At 47.8% G+C, this 10,000-nt stretch overlaps 1 pseudogene; it reads right to left on the bottom strand.

The window, feature by feature from the left end:
* The window catches only part of LOC138055996 (exonuclease 3'-5' domain-containing protein 2-like), a 31,464-nt pseudogene that overhangs the window by 8,551 nt on the left and 12,913 nt on the right, over positions 1-10,000 (bottom strand).

The following is a 10,000-nucleotide window of genomic DNA, read 5'->3' as shown; positions in this document are numbered from 1 at the left end:
CTAAGAATGATGCTTTTGACTGCGTGATTATGAGGATGGAAAGTGAGGGTGAATGGAATTCTGTCATTCTTATCTTTTTGTGACGTTTGTAGTGATGACTGTCGATCAAATTGTTTGGCGCGATGATCGCCCGCTTTGACCACAGAGACAGGATAGCCACGTTTTTCGAAGAACTGGCACATCTCCTCTGATTTGCTGGAAAAATCGGAGTCATCACTACATAGACGTCGAAGTCTAAGAAATTGAGAATAAGGAATGGAGTTCTTGACATGTGATGGATGTGACGATGAATACAACAAATAACTGTGTGAATCAGTAGGTTTGTAGTGCACACTAGTACATAGCACGTTGCCTCTAATAGAAACTTTGATATCTAGGAAAGCCAATGAAGTTTCCGAAATTTCCCAGGTATATTTAAGAGCCGGATGAAAAGAGTTGACGGAGGTTATAAATTGATCGAGTTCTTCTCTGCTGGATGAAATAGCACCGATGCAGTCGTCGATGTAGCGGCCGTACAGTTCAGGTTTGGGGCCGTTTTACTGATTAAAAAATTGGTGTTCAACATATCCTACAAAAAGATTGGCATAGCTAGGTCCCTTTCTTGTGGCCATCGCTACACCATTAATTTGTTTGTAATAGTTGCCGGCGAATGAAAAACAGTTAAGCGTTAAAACTAGTTCGGCAAGGCGGAGGAGCGTTTCCGAGCTAGGTTCTTTGACAGTGCGTTGATCGAAAAAGTGTTTAAGTGCTTGAAGACCTTCGCTATTAGGAATGACTGTGTATAGAGATGTAATGTCCATGGTGAAAATAAGTTTGTCTTGGCCGGAGAAATTGAAATCGTGGAAAATTTGTAGTGCGTGTGTACTGTCTTTAATGTATGATGGCAAAGATTTGACGATAGGCGTCATAATCCTGTCTAAGTAGCTAGAAATGAGTTCGATGGGGCAACTACAGGCAGAAACGATAGGGCGACCTGGGTTGTTGGGTTTGTGAATTTTAGGCAAGAAGTAAATGCAAGAAGTTCTAGGGGTGTTGATGATGAGATTAGTGGCAGTGTCCGGTAATTCTTGATTAACTATAAGATTTTGAATGGTGTCTTTGACAAGTTTTTGATTTTTGGAAGTGAGATCTTTAGGGATTTTGGCATAAAACGAGGTATCCGAAAGTTGCCGCAAAGCTTCTTTTTGGTAAAGGTCGGACCGCCAAACAACTACCGCGCCGCCTTTGTCGGCCGATTTGACAACTATGTCGTTGAGTTTACTAAGTTTTTTAAGCGCCACCCAATCTTCCGAGGAAAGGTTTGAATATTTATTGTTGCGATTGAATTTAAGTTTGTGAATGTCGTGACGGAATTTTTTGGTGAAAAAATCTAAAGAGGCAATTTGTCCCTCTGAGGGAGTCCTTTTGGATTTGCGAACTATAAGTGTTTCATAAATATCTTTATTAGAAGTGTCCGAATCATCCTCTTTGTCGTGAAAAAAGGCTTTTAACTGAACACGGCGAAATTCCTTCGCGGCCCGATCTTTACCAAAAAGAAGCTTTGCGGCAACTTTCGGATACCTCGTTTTATGCCAAAATCCCTAAAGATCACACTTCCAAAAATCAAAAACTTGTCAAAGACACCATTCAAAATCTTATAGTTAGAACTAGAACTTCGTGCATTTACTTCTTGCATAAAATTCACAAACCCAACAACCCAGGTCGCCCTATCGTTTCTGCCTGTAGTTGCCCCACCGAACTCATTTCTAGCTACTTAGACAGGATTATGACGCCTATCGTCAAATCTTTGCCATCATACATTAAAGACAGTACACACGCACTACAAATTTTCCACGATTTCAATTTCTCCGGCCAAGACAAACTTATTTTCACCATGGACATTACATCTCTATACATAGTCATTCCTAATAGCGAAGGTCTTCAAGCACTTAAACACTTTTTCGATCAACACACTGTCAAAGAACCTAGCTCGGAAACGCTCCTCCGCCTTGCCGAACTAGTTTTAGCGCTTAACTGTTTTTCATTCGCCGGCAACTATTACAAACAAATTAATGGTGTAGCGATGGCCACAAGAATGGGACCTAGCTATGCCAATCTTTTTGTAGGATATGTTGAACACCAATTTTTTAATCAGTACAACGGCCCCAAACCTGAACTCTACGGCCGCTACATCGACGACTGCATCAGCGTTATTTCATCCAGCAGAGAAGTCGATCAATTTATAACCTCCGTCAACTCTTTTCATCCGGCTCTTAAATATACATGATAAATTTGGGAAACTTCATTGGCTTTCCTAGATATCAAAGTTTCTATTAGCGGCAACATGCTATGTACTAGTGTGCACTACAAACCTACAGATTCACACAGTTATTCGTTGTATTCTGCGTCACATCCATCACATGTCAAGAACGTCATTAATTAGTCTCAATTTCTGAGACTTCGACATCTATGTAGTGATGACTCCGGTTTTTGCAGCAAATCAGAGGAGATGTGCCAGTTCTTCGAAAAACGTGGCTATCCTGTCTCTGTGGTCAAAGCGGGCGATCATTGCGCCAAACAATTTGATCGACAGTCATCACTACAAACGTCACAAAAAGATAAGAATGACAGAATTCCATTCACCCTCACTTTCCATCCTCATAATCACGCAGTCAAAAGCATCATTCTTAGTAATTTTAAATTACTCCAAAATGATCCCGAGACTGGTAGAATCTTTTTGCAACCTCCACTTATGTCATTCAAACGCGACAAAAACGTAGGCAACTTTTTAGTTAGAAGCGCGCTCAAAACTAACGAGCAGCCCGGCAATTTCAAATGCGCGCGCTCACAATGCAAAACTTGTCTTTTCATTGTTAACACTAGCAAGATATCGGGACCTAAGCGATTTGTTAAGATCACTGATCGTTTCACATGTACCTCCGCAAATGTCATTTATGGCATAACCTGTACGTTATGCAATAAATTATACATTGGTGAGACAGGTAGACGACTAGGTGACCGATTCCGCGAACACCTTCGCGATGTTGAGAAGAATGACAAGGATGCATCTAAGCCAGTCGCTCGCCATTTTAATCTGCCTAACCACTCCAAAAACACATGGCTATCTGCGGCCTTTCCCTACATCTAGGTATGACGGAAAGCTGCAAGAATCTGGAACAAAAATTCATCTTTCAAATCGGCACCCTTAATCCTCACGGTATTAATGAACGCTTTTCATTTAACTAATATATTCCCATTTTTTACGTTGCCATGTTACCACCAATAGCGTAGCTCCTACTCTACTATAAAAACTACACGTAACCCATAATCCCTCGATTCGCTCTGACAAAGGGCTAATGCTCGAAACGTCAGCTTTTAGAATCTCTGTACGGTGGCCAATTTACATTATCAACTCCGTTGATAAAACCAAATTTTTGTATCATGAAAGAATACTTTAGAAGAGTGCGTAAGCTGTTACAATCAAAGCTGGGCGGCATCAATGTCATGAGCTGTCTCTCTACTAAGGTACATATACTCAGCAAGTTTTATTGAATGGACCCGAGACGAGTTGAGATAATTGGACAAAAGAACATGGAAAACACTAACTACACACGGGGCGCTCCATCCAAGGGATAGCATAGTGCGATTATAGCTGCCAAGAAAAAGAGGTGGTATAATATAGTTAAATAAAATTTAACATAGTTAACGACTAGGAGCTAGTCTGGTCAGTAGTGTTTGCAGGCGGTTGTTAGTGTCTTGGCCGTCTGATAGCGTTGATCAGCGTTTTTGGTGCGTTCTGTAGCGTTTGTTATAGTTACATGGTTCACGACCGGGAGCTAGTCCGGTCAGTAGCGTTTTGCAGGCGTTTGTTAGCGTTGTTATGCGTTTTTGTAGCGTTTGCAGCACTCTTTAGGTTGGGGGAGCCCTGGGGCTGACATGGTTCAGCGGTATTCCTGCGTAGTGCATGCGTTGTCCAATGTGCTTGCAGCGTGTTTGTTGGCGTGGCGTTGTGAGTCGGTTTAGGAGTTTAGTGGTTCTCGGCGTTCTTCTTCTCGCTTCGTTGGCTATCTCGGTCGCTGTCCAGGTTGAAATAGAAGTTCTTCGATCTTCGACCGTCTCCATTTCGTCTTCACCGCCGTGTTGTGGTTCGTCTTACCTTCTCTTGTACCAGTTCCGAGAGTCGGCTCGTCGCTCAGATAGCGTGGCGTTTCTTTGGCGGGCTTAGTGTAGCGGTTCCCAGTTGTGGTCAACAAAAGAAAAACAACAATAGAGAAAACACAAGGATTTCTTCCGTCATCGACCGTGGTTTCCTCGCCCTCTGTCGTGTCTGTTGGTTTGTCTTTACTCGCTCATCGCTCTTTCGTGCTTCGGACCATCGTGTGCTCCGATACGTTTATTTTGGCGGGCTTAGTGTAGCGGTTCCCAGTTGTGGTCAACAAAGGAATAAATTCTAAGGATTTCGTCAGTCATCGACCAGGGTTTTTTCTTCGGCGGCTGTCGTGTTTATTGGTTTGTCTTTCCTTCACTCGTCGCTTTTTCGTCCCTGGACCGTAGTGTGCTCGCCGATCCGTTAGCGTGGCCAAAGGATTTCGTCCTTCATCGCCCGCGGTTTTTTCTCGCTCTCTGTCGTGTTTGTTGGTTCGTTTTTTCACTTCTTTTTCGTGGTCGCCTCTAACTCGCTCGTCGCTGGTTGGTGTTCGATCATACATCATGCCGAACCCACCTCGTTCAACCAACAATAGCTTGTCCGCTGGACTTCGTTCGGAGGACATACCTCTCTTGTCCCCCGCGCCGATGGTGGTTTCTACGGCTCCCTCTGGCCCCGTGGCGCCTTTGGCCGTCGATTCGATCGCCGAGGCTGTTGTTCGCGCGCTTGGAAGCACCCTTCCGACTATCATCTCTTCAATTCAAGGGAGCGCCCCCTCGCCATTACCCCCTTCCGTCCTTGGCACTTCTGTTGGCGTCACTCCATCTAGCTCCTCTGGATCGACTGCTGTTTCTTGTGATGTCAATGTCTCGTCTATGGCTTTTGGGGCGTCATCAGGTACGTTTACTTTGCCGTCCTTCATTCCTACCTTGTCTCCTGTGTCGGCCATCACTGACTCAAGCTCGGCCCGCTTCATGGCCCCCATTACCTCTCCATTCGCGAGTCCCAGTGTATCCGGCAGCCTGCCAAGTTTTGGTAACTCTGGATCAGTGCCTACGTCTGAGAAGGCTTTCATTGTTGGTCCTGGTCATGCACCAGTCCCGGCAAAATTGGCCAAGAAGATCATCGAGGGCCAGTTCGTGGAGTTGGCGGATCTACTTACAGTCAATCTCCGAGCTGGGGATCAGGAACCACAGACCTTCCTGGAGGGTAAACTCCTGGTGTCCAACGTAAAACGCAGGCAGGTTGAAATCAAGGATATTCTTACTTGGACTGAGGCCTTCACGATTTTCCAGCTGGTCCTGTGTGCCTCTCACCCCCTGCGTTGGTTAGACTTGACCAGATATAAGCTGCTCATTATTCAAACAGCCCGCCAATATCCAGGTCTGGCTTGGCTTGAATACGATCTGGCCTTCAGAAGGGATGCCGCTGCCTCGGGCCTTACGGATTGGTCCAAAATGAATTTGGATCTGTATAGTTTTCATTTGCGTTTGCCAGCTTCGTCCTCACTGCAACCAAGGCCGTCTTCCCTTTCCGGGTTTCCTCAGTCTTCCTCAGACAGCCCAGACTCCCACCGACGCACACCATTCTGCCATTCCTGGAATGAAGGGAAATGCCGGTGGCTATTTGGGAAGTGCAAGTTCCGCCACAACTGCAGCAATTGCGAGGGAGAGCATACCAAGGATAACTGCCCCTTTCCCCGCTCAGCTGGATTTCGTTCCCGTTCCCGCTCCCCTTCCCCTGGAGGGAGCAGGGGACAGTACTGAGGGGCGAGGTTCGCCCAGTGTTGTGTTTGTACATAGTTTGAATGATGTGATTGCGTTGCCTCGCCAGCCGAATGGATTGCCTCAGTTGGCAAAGTTGTTTTGTCCTGTTCCAGTTTCAGTTCCAGTCTCAGTTCCCGTTTCTGTTCCAGTTAAGCCCAGCGTTCCAGTTGTCTCTTTTGCCCCGTTATCTCCGGTGTCTCAGGTCACACCATTACAGTTGGATCAATTTCAAGCCGAATTATGCCACCATCCCAACAAGTCAGCTGTGGCATTTGTGACTTCTGGCATACGGGATGGATTTCGGATAGGCTTTGACCCATCCTTGGTGTCCCTCAAATCTGCATCTTCAAACATGCGTAGCTCTGCTGAGCACCAATCAGTGATTGAATGCTTCTTGCAAGCTGAAGTCTCTTCTGGCAGGGTGGCAGGTCCTTTTCCAGTGCCCCCGCTTCCGTCATTGCAAATAAGTCGTTTCGGGGTGATCCCCAAAACTAATCAGCCTGGGAAGTGGCGTCTCATTTTAGACCTATCATCCCCAGAGGGGCAAAGCGTCAATGACGGCATCCCTAAGCCCCCGTTTACAGTTCAGTATGTTTCAGTGGATGCTTTCATTGATGGCATAATGTCTCTGGGTCGAGGAACGTTAATGGCCAAGTTCGACGTGGCCAGTGCATATCGGAATGTGGCTATCCACACAGACGATCGCCCCCTTCTTGGCATGAAGTGGCGTGGGCAATATTTTGTGGATTTGGTGCTCCCTTTTGGGCTGCGTTCAGCACCATTTATTTTCACCGCCATTGCAGACCTGGTTGAATGGATCCTGGTTCACAATTATGAGGTTACATTTCTCCGTCATTACTTGGACGATTTCCTCACTTTGGGCCCACCGGCGTCCCCTGTGTGCCACAACAACCTTCAAACCTGCGTTCGTCTGTGTACAAAACTTGGCCTTCCCCTTAATCCAGATAAGTTGGAGGGACCCGCGACTCGTCTTACAATCCTTGGGATTGAACTTGACTCCGAGAACCTTCAGGCTTGCCTCCCGACTGACAAGAGAGAGGATTGTTTCACTGTTAGATGAGTGGTCGGCAAAACGTTTTTGTAAACGTCGCGAGCTGGAATCCCTGATTGGCCATCTCCATCACGCCTGCAAGGTCGCCCCACAGGGTAGGACATTCCTTCGCCGGATGATCGACTTGCTTTGTGCCTTTCGCCGTGATGATCACCCCATTAGGCTTAACCAGGAATTTCGGCGGGATTTAACCTGGTGGCGGGAACTGTTCCAAAACTTGGGATGGCCTCAGTTTTTTCTGCATGCCCACATGGGCACCTCTCCCGGACTTCCAGGTCTCATCGGATGCAGCGGGCTCTTTGGGCTATGGAGCTATTTTTAAATCCCACTGGTTTGCTGGTGCCTGGTCAGCTGCACAAAGTTCCTCATCTATAGCGTACAAGGAGCTCTTCCCAATTGTAGTGGCAGCCTATCTGTGGGGCTGTCAGTGGGTATCTCGGCGGGTCGAGTTCTTTTGTGACAACGAGTCTGTGGTGGCTGTACTTAAGTCTGGCACCTCGCGGGACAAAAACCTAATGGTGTTGCTGCGTTATTTGACTATGCTGGCCATCCATCATTCCTTCTCATTTACAGCTTCATCTGTTCGAGGCAAAGCTAATCCAGTTGCTGATGCACTCTCTCGATTCCAATTTCAGCGGTTCAGACGCCTGGAGCCAAGGCCGACCCAACCCCGTCTCCTATTCCTGCTTCCCTTCTTGCAGCGCTTCAGATGCCTTGACTCAGAAGTGTCGGTTCTTACTTACCCAAGGTCTTGCACCTTCCACCCGACGAGTGTACCGATCCGCCCAACGTCGATTTACAGACTTTTGCCGCCAGGATGGTCGTGCAAACCAGGATGGCTCCATCCCCCCAGCCACTGAGGAGACTCTCATGCGCTTTGCTTCCTTCCTGGCCGACAACCTGAACCAGTCCTCCATCAAGGTCTGTCTATCAGCAGTGCGCTCCCTTCACATTGACCATGGCCTTCCCGACCCGCTAGTCAACTGTCTTCGTTTGCAGCGTCTGCTAGGGGGTATTAAGCGAGTTCAAGGTCCAGGGTCACCCAGGCGCCTACCTATCACCGTTGATCATCTGAAGGTCATTCAGTGCTCTTTGGACCTGTCTACTAGAGACCATGTGATGTTGTGGGCTGCGTGCTGCTTGGCATTTTTTTGGGTTTTTGCGTGCGGGCGAATTCACGGTCAACTCGGCCTTTGATCCTCACACCCATATGACTGTTAGCGACCTGCAAGCGGACTCCTTGGTGAATCCCTCTTGTTTCAAAGTCCGTATCAAGTGTTCCAAGACAGACCCCTTCCGTGCGGGTTGTGATATCTACTTGGGGCGTGGCTCGGGCTCTGTGTGCCCCATAACAGCGTTGGGCACATACTTGTCTCTGAGTGGGTCTGCTCCTGGGCCCCTGTTCTTGTTTAGCGATGGTCGTCCTCTTACCCGGCAGCAGCTATCTTCCTTTTTGCAGTCTACCCTACATGGGGCTGGGTACTCCGGCGCCTACTCCGGCCATAGTTTCCGGATTGGGGCGGCGACCACTGCAGCGGCACGTGGTGTTCCGGATCACCTGATCAAAACCTTGGGGCGTTGGTCGAGCGAGGCATACCAGATCTATATCAGAACTCCAGTTAGTTCCATTGTCCGTGTTTCCTCCCAGTTGGTGGCGTAACAGGTAGTGGATTTCTCTGGTTACCAGCGGGGGTGGGTGCCTCAGGTTTGGGCTATCGGGGGCTTAGGCCTAGTTGCCCCGAGCCCCCTTGCTCCGGGTTCTTCTTACCCGGAGATCCCTTCGGCATGGCGCGAGGGGCTCGTGGCTTGGTTGCGGGTTGGGCAGGCCAGTCGGGTGTTCTAGCGCCTTGGGGATGTGACTGCGGTTGCAGCCCCCAGGCTTCCTGGGCACCTACCCTCCACTGGCGACGTGGGCGTTAAATATAGTTAAATAAAATTTAACATAGTTAACGACTAGGAGCTAGTCTGGTCAGTAGTGTTTTGCAGGCGGTTGTTAGTGTCTTGGCCGTCTGATAGCGTTGTTCAGCGTTTTTGGTGCATTCTGTAGCGTTTGTTATAGTTACATGGTTCACGACCGGGAGCTAGTCCGGTCAGTAGCGTTTTGCAGGCGTTTGTTAGCGTTGTTATGCGTTTTTGTAGCGTTTGCAGCACTCTTTAGGTTGGGGGAGCCCTGGGGCTGACATGGTTCAGCGGTATTCCTGCGTAGTGCATGCGTTGTCCAATGTGCTTGCAGCGTGTTTGTTGGCGTGGCGTTGTGAGTCGGTTTAGGAGTTTAGTGGTTCTCGGCGTTCCCTCCCTCTCCCCCCCTTTCTTTTTTTTTTTTTTTGTGCTCTTTTTTTTGTGTGTTATTATTATTATTATTATTATTATTATTCCACTGAGCTATCTGGCTCAAGTGTGACGGGTGCCTTAGGGGGGCCTGGCGCGGGGGGCTCGTGGCTTGGTTGCGGGTTGGGCAGGCCAGTCGGGTGTTCTAGCGCCTTGGGGATGTGACTGCGGTTGCAGCCCCCAGGCTTCCTGGGCACCTACCCTCCACTGGCGACGTGGGCGTTAATAATTATTATAGATGACTTGTGTCAACAGAAGACTGTGTGGACCAATCAACAATAGGGCTCACAAGCTATGTAGCTGGGAGTGGAGAGAGGCTGCTGTCCACAGCATGGAAAGGAATGAAGAATGAATACCGCGGAGGAAAGTTGTGATGAGTTTAAGAAGAGGTAGACAGAAGAACGGATCAAGGAGGTGACAGAGAAGAAGCTCCATGGACATTTTCTGAGAGAGATGAAAGAAACAGCGAGTGAGAAAAGTTCGAAGTGGCTTCAGAAGTGCCAGCTAAAGAAGCAGACCAAAGGGCCTCTAATGGCAGCACAGAGTCAATCTCTGAGAACAAAGGTGATTGAAGATATGGACTCAGTGTTTAGTTACATGTGTTGTAAGTTAGTAACAATTGAAAGCGAAAACTAAAAAGCCAATTTTAGTGTACGACCATGAAATCTCTTGCATATTAATGAGGTGTCAAAACACTTGTACCCATGT

This window comes from Montipora capricornis, chromosome 7, assembly GCF_036669925.1.
Source record: "Montipora capricornis isolate CH-2021 chromosome 7, ASM3666992v2, whole genome shotgun sequence".
In the NCBI taxonomy this organism is placed as follows: Eukaryota; Metazoa; Cnidaria; class Anthozoa; order Scleractinia; family Acroporidae; genus Montipora; species Montipora capricornis.
The sequence above is the reverse complement of the archived record's forward strand: the minus strand, read 5'-3'. Positions and strand labels throughout refer to the sequence as shown.